The sequence below is a fragment of the Crocuta crocuta genome, unplaced genomic scaffold (genome assembly GCF_008692635.1).
Source record: "Crocuta crocuta isolate KB4526 unplaced genomic scaffold, BGI_CrCroc_1.0 scaffold646, whole genome shotgun sequence".
Taxonomy (NCBI): domain Eukaryota; kingdom Metazoa; phylum Chordata; class Mammalia; order Carnivora; family Hyaenidae; genus Crocuta; species Crocuta crocuta.
The window spans coordinates 1,494,044-1,510,849 of NW_027530851.1; the positions used below are offsets into that span (position 1 = coordinate 1,494,044).

At 37.1% G+C, this 16,806-nt stretch overlaps 1 long non-coding RNA gene across 1 annotated transcript; it reads right to left on the bottom strand.

Annotated features, from left to right (window-relative positions):
• Positions 1-276: 276 nt before the first annotated feature.
• On the bottom strand, positions 277-13,176 carry LOC144235846 (uncharacterized). Its single transcript, XR_013336332.1, has 3 exons — positions 12,866-13,176; positions 1,251-1,448; positions 277-370 (listed from the first exon to the last, which is right to left on the bottom strand). It is a non-coding gene; the product is annotated as an uncharacterized LOC144235846 (long non-coding RNA).
• Positions 13,177-16,806: the final 3,630 nt, after the last annotated feature.

A 16,806-nucleotide genomic window follows, 5' to 3' on the forward strand; every position in this document is an offset into this window, starting at 1 on the left:
ATTGCCAAGCTAAGGTTGTTTTTCTGTCTAACAAAGCATTAACATTAAGACAGTAGGGTGTTAGTTATACTTCTCCATCTCAAGTATTTGTCAATGGGCTACAAGTTATAAGAAATTTAGTTTTACCTACCATTGCCTTCTTACCTTTGTTTCCCACATCACTATGGGGAGAGGGGTAATCTCAGGGCCCCAGGAAACTGAGTCAATGGGTTTCTGGAGGTTAGGCTATTGATGAGAGTAACTTTTTCTTGTAATTTACAACTTTACACTGATGGAGACTCAAGTCCTTCATGAATGTGATCTCTGTCAGTTAACCATAGGTTTTTTCCTATGTACTGATACGTATCTTGCAGGCTTAAAATTCTACAACCTGCAGATCAGAAAAAAAAAAAAAAAGGAACAGCATCCAAGTCAAAAGATTTTGAGCAAAGAGGAGCTTATAGCTTAGAGTAGGCTAAACCAACAAAGTAGTTACAAACTAATAACAAAAGAAATCATCATTTAGGAAAATAAAAGCCAATTATAAAATAAAATATTTTTCCATTGCAATCATAATAAAGCTCATTATATAAAATTTGACATTGTTGAGACACCCAGATAGCTTAGGTTAAGTGCCTGGCTCTTAATCTCAGCTCAGATCTTGATCTCAGGTCATGGGTTCAAGCCCCAGATTGGGATCTGTGCTGGATGTGAAGCCTACAGAAAGAAAATGACATTGTTGAAGAAATAGAATTTAAAACATGATGTTTTCCCAACCCAAAACACTAATGGAGAAAGAAAGCACTTTTATTACTGAATAGGCCACATCACAGGTAATCTGCTAAGAGACTGCAGAAACAGAAAGGAATCTCACTCCCTTATACAGCAAAGGTGATTCAACCCATTTCATAGATGTTAGGTAAGATAAAAGTAAGTTATCAAGGTAACAATAACTAGTCCTTAGTAAGAAGACTGGTTAGCACCATTTGTCACACGTAGTTTGTCCTAAATTTGCCTGGTAATGGAGTGGCCAACTGTGCAAGTTAACCAGCCTGATCCAGGGAAAAAGCAAACTTCTCATGTGTTTATAACAGAAGGTAGCCTTGCAACTTGGAACAAGGTGCCCACTAAAAGTGAGGTTCCTGCCTTCCCAAAGAGGGAGACCAGGGTGCTAGCTTCTTTAATGTTTACATTTTCTTTTGCCTGCAGGGATGGGAGTAGACGAAGAGGGGGAAGAAGATGTGGTTTAACACCAAACATGTATTTCTCACAGTTCTAGAGTAGAGACTGGGAAGTCCAAAATCAAGTAGACTGGAAGATTCAAGTCTGTTGAGAACCCACTTCCTGGTTCATAGACAACCAGGTCCATTCTCACTGTGTCCTCACTTGGTGGAAAGATTTGATTGTTTTCATTTCAAAGAGATGGTTCTCAGATCCTTGAAAGAGATGCTCCAGAGCTGACAAAAAGCCTTTCAAAGAGAAGAGAAAGTATTTACAATTACACATTTTTTAAAATAAATGTTCTGAGAAAAGGAGGGGAGAGCAAATCTCTTCCTTTAATTTCAACAGGAATAATTACATCTCTCATTTTAAAATTGTATTTGCCTTGATATAATACATAGGAAAATTAAGGAGCTAACTTGATACTGTCTATCCCTAGATATAACCCCACTAGCATTTTGGTATATTATAATATTTTATATATCATTTTGTTTATTTTGTAAAGCTTTAATCATATACTATAAACATAATTTTATGTCTTTTTTCTCTCTTAACACTATCACTTATTATATATGTCACATTTAATGGCAGTATCATAAGAGCTGCATTATACTTCATTTATGCTAGGTAATATCTTGGTGAATAAACCTTTAATTCTTATTATTTCCTTTGGAAAGATGATCAAAAATTGGATTTCTAAGTAAATACGATTAAATATTTTTAAAATTTTGATGTTACTGAATTGCAAAAAGTTAGTTTTCTAAATAGCACAAAATGTTTTATGCAATAGTTTGTCTTACCCTTGTTGCTCAAGCAAGTGTAGGTTCCTATGATTCTTTTAAGTAACTTTTAAAATTCCTTCTTCTTGTTCTGATTAAATACTCTGAAACATTCAAAATTATTGGGAGCCCATGGGTAAGAGTGTCCCTGTTATATTTTCCCTTCCTTTTAGGGAAAGCCCAGCCCTCTTAGCCATCATTGGAAGCACAGTGACACATCACTAATAACCCAATAGAATAATAGATAAGACATAATATAATATATATAGATAAGATAAGAGATAAGAGGAGAAGGAATACTTGATGAATCTGAGGTTGCCTTCAAATTTAAAGCCTTAATGGACACCTGTGATAATGTACAGAGAAACAGATTGTTCAACTTTGTATTAATAACCAGAAGGTAGCCTTTGAAGTAATATATTTGGTTGTGTTACATATTTTTCTTGCTCTGCTCCATACTGTCACATTTCCCCTAGAGACCTGTTAGATTAAATCCTGGCAAATCCACTAACCTGAGTGTCTGAAACAGAGAGAGAGAGAGAGAGAGAGAGAGAGAGAATCCCAAGCAGGCTTCACATTAACCCACAAACCATGAGATCATGACCTGAGCTGAAATCATGAGTCAGACACAACCAACTGAGCCACTCAGGCACCCAAGCTTTTCCACTTTTATTAGCTGTTTCAAAGCTCTAATTAAAGCCATTGTGTTTTTATACATAGCCAGCCCCCAAAAGGCTGAATTATGTCATTCTACAAAGACTGGATCCTAGCATTTAAAACTAAAATAGTGAATAACAGGTGACATTTGATCAAATTCAGCACTGGTTTTCTAGTAGAAATGAAAAGGAAGGGTATGTAATTTTTTTAATTACTGTATACAACATAGATCTTCTTTGTCACATAATTGTTTTAAATTATCCCAAATCCACTGTAATTAACAACTACAAAAATGAATTAAGCACTATATAATGAATAAGATATCAAAGTGAGATACTGTGGCAGCATTTCATCACCATATCAAATCCAGGCCACCAATTGACAAATATTTTTGTTCATGTAGAATAAAAAGAATTCTTGACCAGGCATGGTAGGGAGACAAAGTATGAGAATTGCAGCACTCTCAAAGACTTCAAGCTATAGATAGAGAAATAAGATAATTACATATAAAATGATAACTAAAAATAGTACATGACATTGAACAGAAATTATGACATGCCTAATATTTTCATAACTTCTTAGGGTTTAGAAACTTTAACCTTCACAACAACTCTGTGAGTTTGGTATTTTTACGCCATTCAACAGATGAAGAAATTGGGATTTAGGGAGACATGCCCATTCTTCCACTTCTAATAAAACATAATTCATGATTCTGAAGGCAATTAAATGTCTAGAAGATCAAAACTGGAGCACGGCCCTATCAGGGAGCATTCATGATGGACGCTGGATTTGGCTGGACCGAAGCACATAAGTGTTTCCAAAGTTAGCAGTCAGTGAGCATAAAACAATATTATAATAGCACAAATTCAATACATACATATAAACTAGAAGCAGAGCAGAAATAACAAATTAGACAGATTGGGGAATAGTATTTCTGACTGTAGATAGTATCTATGTCCCATTCAGCAGATGGAAATTTATTTCAAAGCCTCAGGCTTTGACAAGCCCATTCTATGACCTAGAAGTAATGTCATTTTTGTTTAGTCAGACTAAAACCCTGTTGATATTGCCAGTCCTGAAAAGGCAAAAATTTTAAAAAAGAACAAATGAAGCCTCTTTCATTGTAACTCAAAATGCTTAGGGGGATGAAGAAATTTATCTAGATTTATAGAGATTCGTCAGAAGATTTAAATTTCTTTAACAAACTAAAAGATCCAAAGAAATTCTATGCTCAATCACCAGAGAATGAAAAAACCTCTCTTTTTTTTTACTCAACAAATACTTGTTGGGCACATGTATATATCAGGCACTGTTATAGGTCTTGGAAAATATAACCATAAGCAAAAGTGATCAAATCTCTTTCCTTGCTACTAACAGTCTAGTGGCTGAACAGAGACCAAAAAGAAATATATATATAAACGACATAGGATGCTACGTGCTGATGAACAGCAGGTTGAAAAATTAAATACAAAGAGGAAAGGGGATTGTATTTAATTAGAGTGACCAGGGAGGCCTCTTTGAGAAGAGGATACTTGAGCAAACATCATAAGCAGGTGAGGAGGTGAACTTATAGGCATCTGGAGGAAACAATGTCTAGGCAGAGTGAATAGCAAGTGCTAATGTCCTGAGACAGAAGTGCATCTAGTGTTTTGGAGGCACAGCAAACATCCAGTGTGGCTAGAGGAGAGAGAGAGAGAGAGAGAGAGAGAGAATGTGTGTGTGTGAGAGAGAGCGACAGAGAGAGAGAAGAGACTAGGAGGGTAATGGGGAACCGGATTGTATAAGCCCTAGGAGTTGTTTTAAAAATTATGCTTTCAGGGGCACCTGGGTGGCACAGTCAGTTAAGTGTCTGACTTCGGCTCAGGTCATGATCTCACAGTTCATGGGTTCGAGCCCCACGACAGGCTCTGTGCTGACAGCCAGCTCAGAGCCTGGAGCCTGTTTCAGATTCTGTGTCTCCCGCTCTCTCTGACCCTCTCCTGATCACGCTGTCTCTCTCTTTTACAAATTAAAAAAAAATTTTTTTTAATTATGCTTTCTCTCCAAATAGAACAAAGAGCTATTACAGAGTTTTAAGCAAAAGAACAACATGATCTTACACATGTTTTAAAGGGATTTCTCTCACTGTTATGTTGAGAATTAAAAGTCTAAACATGTAATTCTCCTTTGCCTTGGAAATAGAGAACCCATAAAAGTATCATAGATGAATTGAGAAGGAAAATGTCGTGTCTTTTGTACATAGATGTAACCGATCCATCCTCATTTAAGTATGTGGCTAAAAACTGGTGATGAAGTGGGAACTGGTCCATCCGGCCTCCCCAGCCTTGCCACCCTGTGACCAGTCGTACACACCACAAGACCAGCTGGTCAGGATTATGTGCTTCCTTCCCACATTGGGGAATGAAAGGAAGATGTGGGCCCCAGGAACTTAATATTGGCAGATGCAAATTGCATTTCTTATTTCTCCCCTTGCTCCTGCCAAGATGAAAGTCAGTTTGCTCTCAACAGCAAGTAAATAGTATATTTATTAATAAAAAGTAAGCCTTCTTTAATTCATTTACTTTCTTTAAAAAATACAGCATGTATTAAGTGACTCTTGATCTCGGGATCATAAGTTCAAGCCCCACTTTGGGTGTAGGACCGTACTTTTAAAAAATATACAGCACGTACTCATTAGAGTAAAATGCAAAATTCCAAACCTGACATCCGAGGCTTCGTCCACACACTGCTATTCTTTCCCACATTTCCCATTTTTCCTGAACCTGGACAGAGAACGTTAGCCAAACTGAGAAGCTATTCTCTGCTTATGCTGTTTGCTCTGCCTAAAGGGCATCCAGAATTCCCCTTTCTCCTGGTTGCTAAAAGATACCCAAAATGAAGCAACAGAATGACGTGGAAAAAACAAGAAACTGGGTGACTAGTTGCTAAACTTTGGTTGTGTCACTTAAACTTGCTCAGTCTGTTTCCTTATATGCTATTACCTACCTCCCAGAGTATGTTATGTCACCTACATAACGCATGTGGGAGTCCTTACAGATTGCAGAGAGAAAAACACCACATTAATTTACAAAGTCAGTAAGTGTTTCTTTCTTTGAAAGGGGAAGGTTGGGGAGAATAGAGAGAATGTGGGAAGGTATTTAGCAATAAGAAGCACAGTGGTAAGTGCTATCAGAGAGGGAGTCTATGATACTCATGGATTCTGGTCATAGGATGAGAGAAAGTAATCATTCCTACTCCTGACATTTATGGAGCTTGCGGGCGATAGTAAAAATGGAGGCCCATATTCTACATGCCAGATGCCCCTCCCCCGCTCGTGCTCTCTCTTGCTTGCTCCCTGTCTCTCAAAAATAAATAAACTTTAAAAAATTAAAAATAAAAATACAAACACAATTAATAAATTATCATACGTTCCATTACACTTACTTCTCTTGCCTTCATTTTGATAAAATCACTAATAATGTGCACACAGAACACACACAGAATTTGAAGATTTGTTACCAAAAAAAGAATGTCAAGTATCTCATTAATAAATATGTTGGCTTTGATTACTTACTGATATAATGCTATATATTGCATTAAGTAAAACAGTACTGAAATTTAAAAAATATAGCTCGCATTTACTTTCGCAGGTTTCAGATAAACCTAGGTACTAGGCAGTCTAAAGCTAATGTGGGGTAGCTCCCTTTTTCGTTTTATTTCTGTGGCAGGACAGAAATTTACAGTCTTAGTGATCATTGCTCCTTAAATCTTTTTCTTGAACAGACTTAAGAAGAATGTGTCAGGAGTAAGGGCTAGAGGCCAAGAACCTGGCTGAGAATAAGGATGCTTAGATGAGCCAAAGTCCACCTTTTGCTTGCTGGGCCGTGATTTCTCCCTATTACAGTTACCTTGAGCCTGATTTTTAGATTGTGGAAACAGGAGGCGGGGAGGACTCTGAATCAACGTTGGCTCTGTGAATGGGAAGAGTCCACAGCACCTGAACATGGCATGATCCCAGAGCCCAGAAAACCTTACCCAGAAATACCTCCTTACTCACAGAAACTTGAGATCCTGGAAAGAATTCATTTCTAAAGTCACAGGAGGAAAGGGACAGCATCCAAACCACCTCCCATAAAACTATATTTTAGATTTTACATAAGTCAATGAGTATCTTATGAAATCAAGGACTTTAGAGTTCCCAGAAATACCCTTGAAATTGAAAAGTAATTGTAAGTGATTTATTGTCTGTCAGATGGGCTCTAAATCTGTAAGCATAGCACTGATATGAATTATTATCTTGCTAATTCAAGTAAAAACAGCAGATTCAGTAAATCTAGCTTTACAAGGTAAATCTCTCTTTAAAATCTGGGTTATTTAGATTATGGAAACAACCCAGGGATTTAGGATATTCAGATTTGATCACAGAGGCAGGTGAAGTTAATTTCCTCCCTGCCAGAAATAGAGGGCTTTAGGGAAACATGCTGATATATCAGTATGGGGTCTGTTTTACTCATGGAGAAGACGTGGAAGCAGAAAGAAGGATGAAGGGTTGATAGGGCTGTATGGTTGAGGGGGTGGGGAAAATGGGTGATGGGCATTGAGGAGGGCACTTATTAGAATGAGCACTGGGTGTTGTATGTGAGTGATGAATCACAGGAATCTACTCCTGAAGCCAAGACTACACTGTATGTTAGCTAACTTGACAATTAAAAATAAAAAATAAAAAAGTTCGCTTCTCTCCATTTCTGCTTGGCCTCAGAACAGAGTAAGATTATTAGCATTGAATAGGAGAAGGTAAAGTCATAACAAGAGAAAAGGCAGGAAATCTACTTTCTTTCTCATTGTCTTCCCTCCCCCCTCCCAACCCATAAACACATACACACACTCACCTCATGGGAGAGGTACTTTCTGAAAGTTTAAATGCCATGACTGTATCCAAGACACAATTTTATTTTTACCTAAAGCGATATGGGTGAGAGGACCTCCCATCACCCTTAAGAAAGTGGTAATGAGGCACTCATGTTTTTAACGTTTATTTATTATTTTTTAAATGCATTTTTAAACTTTATTTATTTTGAGAGATACAGAGTGTGCGTAAGGGAAGAACAGAGAGAGATAGTAAGAAAGAGAAAATCCCAAGTAGGCTCCACATTGTGCAGAGCCTGACACAGGGTAGGAACCCACAAAACTGTGAGATCATGATCTGAACCAAAACCAAGAGTCAGATGCTTAACCGACTGAGCCACCCAGTGCCCCTATGTTTATTTAGTTTTGAGAGAGAGAGAGGCAGAGTGTAAGCAGGAGAGAAGGAGACACAGAATCTGAAGCACGCTCCAGGCTCTGAGCTGTCAGCACAGAGTCCGACGCAGGGCTCAAACCCACAAACCATGAGTTCATGACCTGAGCCAAAGTTGTGTGTTCAGCCAACTGAGGCACCCAGGCGCCCCAGTGGCAATAAGGTACTTAAAGAAAAGCTCATGGTGGAGTGTACAAGAGGTGACTAGGGATGTTGAAAGCAGAGTTATCAGATTCAGGGCTCAGTGGAGTCAGGCAGGGATTTGTAACAGACCAGGTCAGAGGCCAGAAAGGCAAGCAGCCAAGGAAGTAACAGAAAGAAAACCTACTGGCAGTGAGTTGCTGACCAACTGTATACGATAATGTTGTTTGCCCAAGTGGGAGACAAAGCAATAATATAATTGGTTTTCTAACAGATAGGATACGGGACTCCTCTTCCTGAGCTATTAAATTCAATATGCAGCTCTAGGCAAGTAGAGAGTCAGTTGAAAAGGAGAAGATCAGATTAGGAGAGACTTAAGAACCTTGTCCTAATTTGAGTGAAATGTAACAAAAACATCAACAAATGTTCATTGGCTTTTTTCTTCTTACTATATCACAATGAAAAACTAAAATACCAAACTTTCTAATTTTGACTCATCTTTTTACCATATAGTGTAAACATAATTCTTCTAATTAAATATTTCTAAAAGAGATGATATTTGCATGAAGAGTCTTTAAATATGGAGAATATTTATTTTGCTTTTATATTCCAGTCTAACAGAACAATTTGGAAAACTATTAAAAGTACTTACAAGATCATGTTTGGGCAAAAGGTACTTGATAATTATCCAAGTGGCTATAAGAGAGGTACATAATTGAGAATATAGGCCACTCTGCACATTATGAAAAAAAAAAATGAGAGTTCATGATCACCTATCCATCATTCCCATAATTTGAATTTCTAACTTGAATTTTCCACACCTGACACATAATTTTATCATTGTAAAAAGTTATTTTAAATTTGAAAAGAAAACCCCTCATTATATAGTCATTGGCTTCCATCATATAAATAATAAAAACGTGCATTAAAAAGACATAAATAATTATATCAAAACGCCACTGGTGTGTTTATTTGATGTGGTATGTTCTTTCCTCTGTTTTCTAAATTTTGGATTTTCTTCTATAATTTAAATAACAATCATAGGAGGAGAGGGAAGTATCTGGCCATCATTGCACCTAACCATGTCATTCACCTAGAAAAAGACAGACCTATACCAATCCAACAGTTTCTTTCCTCTCATCTATTGGGAGTGCTGAACAAATGAAAGGAAATCCTACAGCTGTCCAGGCTGGTCTGTGTGTTGCCACATGGGACAATCATCAAGTTCACCTGGGCCTCAGTTTTTCTACTGAGGAGCTACTCTGGTTTTTCTGTTATGTCCCTTCCGTTGCCCTATGCGAGTTTCAGTCCCCGTCGGACTCTGTGCTGACTGCCAACTCAGAGCCTGGAGCCTGTTTCAGAGTNATCAGGGTCATCGATGATCTCCCTGTTAGAGATAATTTGAAAAGTTTTAAAATTGTACTCAACCCCTTTTGAGCATTTATTTAAAGCACTGACTTTGCCCCTCATCTTGAATGATTTTCTTCCCTGGGTCTCCATGACATAGAGCTTCCATGTTTTCTCTCCAGACCTCTGGCTTCTCCCGTTCAGTATGTTTATTCTCAAATCTTCCCTTAAATGTAGATGCCCTGGGGTTTTTAGTTCTCTTCTTTTTACACTTTTTAATATTTTTCCCAGGGAATCTCACCCACCACTGGAAACTTGATTAATATTTTTAAATCAGTTTTTTTTTTATTGCTCCCTATATATTCACAATGCCACCTCACCTTAAAGATATTTCTGCACAATCCAGAGGCATAGGATGGAACAGCAGATCCTGCAACTCAGCAAGCCTCCATTTGGGTGGGTGGGTAGAGGTGGAGGGGTACATGATAGTCATCGCATGAGTAGGGATAGACAGAAGAAGAAAGGGGAATTTTCACTGGTACCCTAAGAAAGCAACGTCTCTTGCAGTCTCTAATCTACTCTAGACAGGGAGACTGAAAAGATTATACTGTCTGCTATAAGGTTCCTTGTTGGCAAATCCCATCGTGAGATTATCTAGTGTCATTTGTTCCCAGACATGCATAATCTCTACAGTAAATATTCCCTGGAACAGGAAAGGGTCTCCTCAATAGGCACAACAGCTTCATGTTATTCATTAACTTATTTAACAAATATTAAAAGTGCTAAAAAATTTTTACAATCAAGTGGGAGAACACATATTAAACCATAATTATACAGGTAATTATTTAATTATATTCTATTAACTTCTCCGAAGGAAAAATACAAAATGTTGAGAGTATGTAACAGGGAATCTTATGTAACTGGGGCATCAGGAAAGCCTTCCTGAGAAAATGCTATTTGGCTGAGAACTAAAGGATACGTAGGAGTTAGTTAAGCAAAATGATGGGGGAAGGTTTTTCTAGGCAAGGCTTGGCATGAAGATTAATAAGCTATAAGAATTAAAAGTAGGTCAGTGTGTCTAGAGTTTATTAACCAAGGAAAAGTAAGGTTAAAGAAGGAGCTTTATAGGTATACTTAAACCAGGTCTTGAAGAAGCCTATTGAGGATATTAAATCTTACCCTGTGAGCATTGGAAAACCATTTGAAGACTTTAAGTTGAGATCGACCTTACTTACATTTTTTTAAGTGCAGATTTTAGATTTTTTCTGTTACCAATACCAACTAACACACTAGTGTTTTAACTCATAAAAATGCATGCCAATTTCCAGGAATTCATTTACTATAGTGTTGTTTCTTCTTTCTGGTTATCTAAATTTTAGTTGAATGCACAGCTCACCATTACTTCCTCAATGAAGACTTCCTTGAACATTTTGGGGTTCCAGTGACCTATATCCCATGAAGTTTTAGAGCCCTTGCAACCATTTGTCTCCTATCAGAATGTTAGCTCTAGGAGGTCAAGGATTCCTGTGTGCTACGTCCACTGATACATCTTAATCACATAAACCAGGGCCTGGCCATGGTTCATGCTCAGCAGATATTTGTTGAATGAAAGAATGTACTGCCTTTAGGGAGGTTTTGGGATTCAGAGCTTATAGTATCCCTTTTTGGAATGAGTTATATTAATTTATTATTAAGCATACAGTGGCTGAAAAAATGAAAAATTCTGGCAAACTTAATAAATATATATCTTTAAGATATAAATGTTTATCTCTTCATAAATGCTCTACTTTACATATCATTTTAAATATTTACATAGAATGGAGTAAGTTATATATATGTTAAATATACAAATATATTTATTTAAAGCAAAACACATTTGAAGATACCAACTCACAATGTTGAAGGAAATGCTAAACCATCATATTCCAAGCAATATAGGAACTAGGATATCTCTGGGGGGTGTCAGTTGCAGAAATCCTCAGGTCTTTTTAGGGCCCTGCTTTTTGTGCTTGTGTGATTTCAATTCAGATTTAGATTTTAAGAGATGCTAATTGGTACAGTTTGAAAAACATGTATTGCTTGCGCCTCTACCCCTTTGAACGTGGGATGAGAAACGGACAATTTCCAAAAAGAAGAACAAGGGGCCATTATTAGACATCAGAAAAGCTGACAAGGGGACATCTGCAAAAAATAACAGATGTCCATCACATTCACTTTACCGTGATGTAGAGTCTTTCTTCAGTTAAGCGCTGTAATAAACCGCAAGATATAGACACACATAGGCTTCAGTTCAAGAAAACTTAGAGAACTGTGGGGAACTATTATCTATATTCATGTCAAAGAATAAGTATTTATAATTAATAATTTATTTCTAATTTTATATTATTTATATTTAAGTGTAGATCAATGAGATGGATTTTAAAATGGGCCACAAATTCTTTCTCTCCCTAAACCCATGTCATTGCAATCTAGCTTTACAAATCCTCCCATCAAAGGGTGAATCTATTTTCTCAGACACTTGTGGATTGTAGCTTGCCTCGGTGAACAAGCCCATGTAGCTAGTGAGGTCAAACGTGACAGATCACACAGACAAGAGGTAAGCCATGCCAGCTGAGGCCAACCTGAGTTCCTTGAAGACACCTGAGTAAGGAAGGCCTAACCTCCAACCAGTGAAATCCAAACAACATTTCATGAGCCAAATAAGCATTTGTTGCTTTAAGATACTAAGTTTTGGTGTGACTGGCCATGAAGCAAAATCCAACAGATATAGTCAATAAATTAAAATTTTAAGTGTAAGGGGGAAAAATGAACAAAAGCAAGTTAAGCGAATCCCACCATAACCATGTGTGTTGTGTCTCTTCCTTGTCTGCCCCAATAAGTGATCTTTAAGTCAGCATAGTATGTAACAGTAAGAAAATTCTAAAGTAACCTATTAATCTCATTTTGTTTTTCACTCTTATTTATTTGTTTATATTTATTTAGGAGAGAGAGATAGAGAGAGAGAGTGCAGAAGAGAGGCAGAGAGAGAGAGGGAGAGGGAGACAGAGAATCCTAAGCAGGCTCAGCACTGTCAGTGCAGAACTGAACGTGGGGCTTGAACTTGCAGACTGTGAGATCATGACCTGAGCCAAAAGCGAGAGTCGGGCACGTAAATGACTGAGCCACCCAGGCACCCCTGTTTTTCATTCCCTTAATAAGAGTCATAATATTTTCGATTTTAGTTAATCCAATTCTTTTGTTTTCAGAAAAAATTGTACCTGTTTGGTTCTAGGGTATGTTGTTGGTTGGTGTGTTTGTTTTGTTTTAATTTACAAAATGAAAAAAGAAGAGCTTCACTTCCTCACTGATCTTTAAAGAAAAACAACACTTTCCAGAGCTTCCTCCCACAATCCTTTCTAGGGCACAGTCTGCCATGTGATAAAGCAAAAAGCAAACTTTCTCTTTCAGCCTCTCCTTAGCCTCTTACCTTTCATAGTGATCATCTTTGATGATATTCTCAGTTGTTCACAATCAAGTCCACCTGATGAGCACTCCTAGGCCCACTCAGGGTTTATTATAGCCCATGGAAAATTCTTGCCTCTTATAATGTTTCAGCTTTCTTCCTGTTGTGAATGCAAGTTAGCAAGACGCATAACAAGGTTAATATTGAACACAACATTTGTTGAAGACAGAAATCCAGCAGATCTAAATTCAATTCCCAGCTTTGTCACTTAAAGACTTTGGGCGCATTATTGGACATGTCCATTCCTAATGTTTCTCATTTGCAAAATGGGAATAACTTATAATTTATAGGGTCAGCACTATAAATGGATATTTATAAAAGTATGTTGATAGTGCTTGATGTAGTAAGATTCTTAGTCGAGGTGTTTTATTGTGGTTTTCATTTGTTTAGTATTCATCCAAGTGTATTGATTCCAAAGTTACTTAGTGACCATCCAGAAAAGATGAAGACACACCTGTAATGTTAACATAAATAACAATAACAATTATTATTACAGTAAGAAAAAGAAGCACATGTAGCACTTCAAAATATTCAATGCACTTTTATTATTTTATCTCAGTTAAATCTCAAACTAATCTTACGAGGTGGTTATTATCAGCCCCCATTCAGTAATCTAGAAGAGTGAAATCTGTGAGCTTAAGTGTCCTAAATTCACACAGCTTTGGAGTGGTCAAAACTCAAATAAAGATCTATCTAGTTCCTCATCCTGTACTCACATGCCCAATAGCATGCTGGGACATGTTCTGCTATCACAAAACAGGTTCTCACATGTTGGAATAATCTGGAAGGTAACCCTGAAAACCACTGTATATGCAGTCAGCTCTCACTCACCTTATAACTAAACCGGTGAAGTAGAAGCCCTGGGTCTCCTAAACTAGCCCCAGAGATGCTGATGCCACATCAAAAGCTTGGAAAAGGCTTTGAAGAGTATATAATATTTATCATATCATACCATACCATACCATGTCATATTTGTTTCTTTAGAAATATGTGTTAAAATACTACAAAGGAAATAAGAGAATTCCTGACCTTTGCTTTCTCTGAAACAGGTCCAGAAAGACAAAAAGGCTTCTAGAAAGAAAAATGCTACTCACAGAAAAACTCAACACTCATTTCGAAATTGCTCCTTTTTCATCACAGGATTTTACTCAGATGTACATCCCAGGCTATATAATTTGCATTTCTTAAAGTACTGTAGTATGATCTCTATAACTTGCAAATGCGCTAAAGAAATAATATTGGTCTGATGGCAACTTCATTTCATGTGTAATAGCTTGTCTCAGAAAAAGATCCATTAATCCATTCTTAAACTTGCTCCATCTTTGTATTGTAATATAACTTAACAAGATAATCTTGATTGATAAATCTACAGTATTTTATTCGGAGAAACAAATTCATTATTGGATCATATGATAAAAGGTTGTATTAAGAAAACTAACATGTGGTACTTCAGATTGCTTAAAAATCAGTGGTGAAAGCAAAGTTTTATTCAGGAAAGGTTGTGGTAGAATGCAAAGAGCTGTCATCCGAAGTGATAGACATACTGAGCAGTACATATTGAGCAGGTAAGTACAGATTTTATACTTGTTCCCATCAGTTAAGCAATAATTAATTGTGTAGTTAGCTTGTCATTCCCTATGAACATGGCCTAGACACCAAGGGAAATGTTCTCCTCCAGCATAGTATTCTTTGATTTACAAGTCGTATTACAAATTTCCTGGTGTTGATTATTTTTAATTCATAATTTTTTAAAGAGCTTCACATTTGTTCAAAAGAGAATGCTTTAATACTTTTTCTCATTAGCACAGCAAGCAATAATAAGGACTATATCCCGAATGCCCGAATAAGTCTTTGAGTTTTGTGTTAAATGTTAAAATGTAAACTTTCTAAAATGGCTCCATAAAGCTAATAAAATGAAATATGGATTCCAGGGTTGCGGCAAGGAAGGTACAAGATGTGCCTGGAACCCACTGTTGTGCCAGAAATTAAACTGCCTCTTTGGCAGTCTGAGCGATTTTAATTATCTAAGTAAATAAAGACAGTAATGTCATCAAATGAAATGGAAATCTATGGGTCCACATGGGAAATAAATAGAGGAAAATAAAGGGCTCCTCCTTGGAGTCAAACAAGAAACTTGAAAGGAATGCAGGAGTTGTAAAATCATCAATTTGCTTCCATTGCAGTATGTACTGGCTTGGGCAAAAATAATCAATGGATAGATATGAAGAAAGGAATAGGGGATGATTTGATAAGGAGCATCAATGTTTGCATGATTTCAGAGTGTCTCTCCACAAATTGTTTATCAGTTTCTAGGGGGAATTAGTAACTACATAGTGGCAAAACCAGACAACGCACTGACCAGGGATCAAAAATCACCAAGGAGGGATAAGTAAGCATCACGTGCCTCCAGACACAACACTCTGAAAAGGACATAATATCACTTCTGTAGCATTCTGGCCAGGAAGGCATTACCTGAATCTAACTATGAGAAAATAGCAAACAATTAAAAATTCAGGAATATTCCATGAAATAACCTGTCTGTGTTCTTCAAAATATCAATGTTATAGGCTGAGAACAATTCCAGATGATAGAACACAGAAACATGACAGCTTCCTACAATGTATGATCTTGGTTTTATCCTAAAGGGAAAAAATACCATGAACTTTATGAGAAAATTATGAAAATGGTAAAACAGGTTGTGGATTTGATAAAAACTATTATATCAGGGCTAAATGTACTGAATTTGTTAACTATGCTGTGGTAATGTAAGTTATTTAAATTTTTCCTGCAACTTTCATACAAATTTTAAAATATTTTAAAATAAAAAGTTAGAAAAGAACATATACTATGTTATTCTATTCCAATAACTCATAGAACTTTATAAAGATTACATAGATACATTCATAGAACAATAAACGTTTGAGCTAAATTAGCATACAGCCAAATTATTTACTGATATAAATCAGTTACCTTTTAAAAAATATGTTGGCTTTATTCCTCAGTCATGATCTAATGCATTTGCAATATGCATTTTCCTACTTTCTTCAGGCCTTATACATCTGCTTCCATTCTAATTTTAATTATTTTAATAACTGGCATTGCAAGTTATGTGTGCAACTGCTACAATTAATTAAAAAATGGACAATACCAGAAAGGTGGACCGCACTTCTAATTATGTCTCTGTTTACAGAATATCAATCTACATACTTATACTGTCTTGTTTTTGATTAGAAGTTCCCTGGGGTCCAGAAGAAAGTTCTGAGATCAAACTTAGGAACGTCTCCAATCAATGGCAGAAAGGCCTGGGAATCTTGGTTTACGCAGTGAAACCAACTCACCAGGTCCTGCTAGGAAAAGCCTTCCCCTCAAAGATGACACCACAGTTGCTCAGCAACTCACTGTGAGCTACCTTTTGACCTATGGCAATTCTTAGTTTTCATACATTGTTACAGTACAGACCACCTGTCTCTGTCATCCCTTGCCTAGAGAGAGTGTGAGTGGCGAGGGGAAGAGAGAAAGAGAGACACAGAATCTGAAGCAGGCTCCAGGCTCTGAGCTGTCACACAGAGTCCCATGTGGCCCATACTCACAAACCAGGAGATCATGACCTGAGCCGAAGTCGGATGCTTAACCGACTGAGCCATCCAGATGCCCCTCAAGATGACTTTTATAGTGGTTGAGCTGAGAAAAGCCACACTCTTAGCAAGCCACCTGGCTTACTCAGGCAGCAGTGTCAGAAACAAGCAGCGTGCCTGGCTTTTCTGCTGCAGACTGGGCCTCTCAAGTGCCCTTGAGTCAATGCGGCCGGTGAACTAAAACACCCTAAATAGCTCCTATGTCTCCTAGACACAATTTTTGCAGATGTAAAAATAGAAGAACATTGTACATTAGATCTTTTATAAACC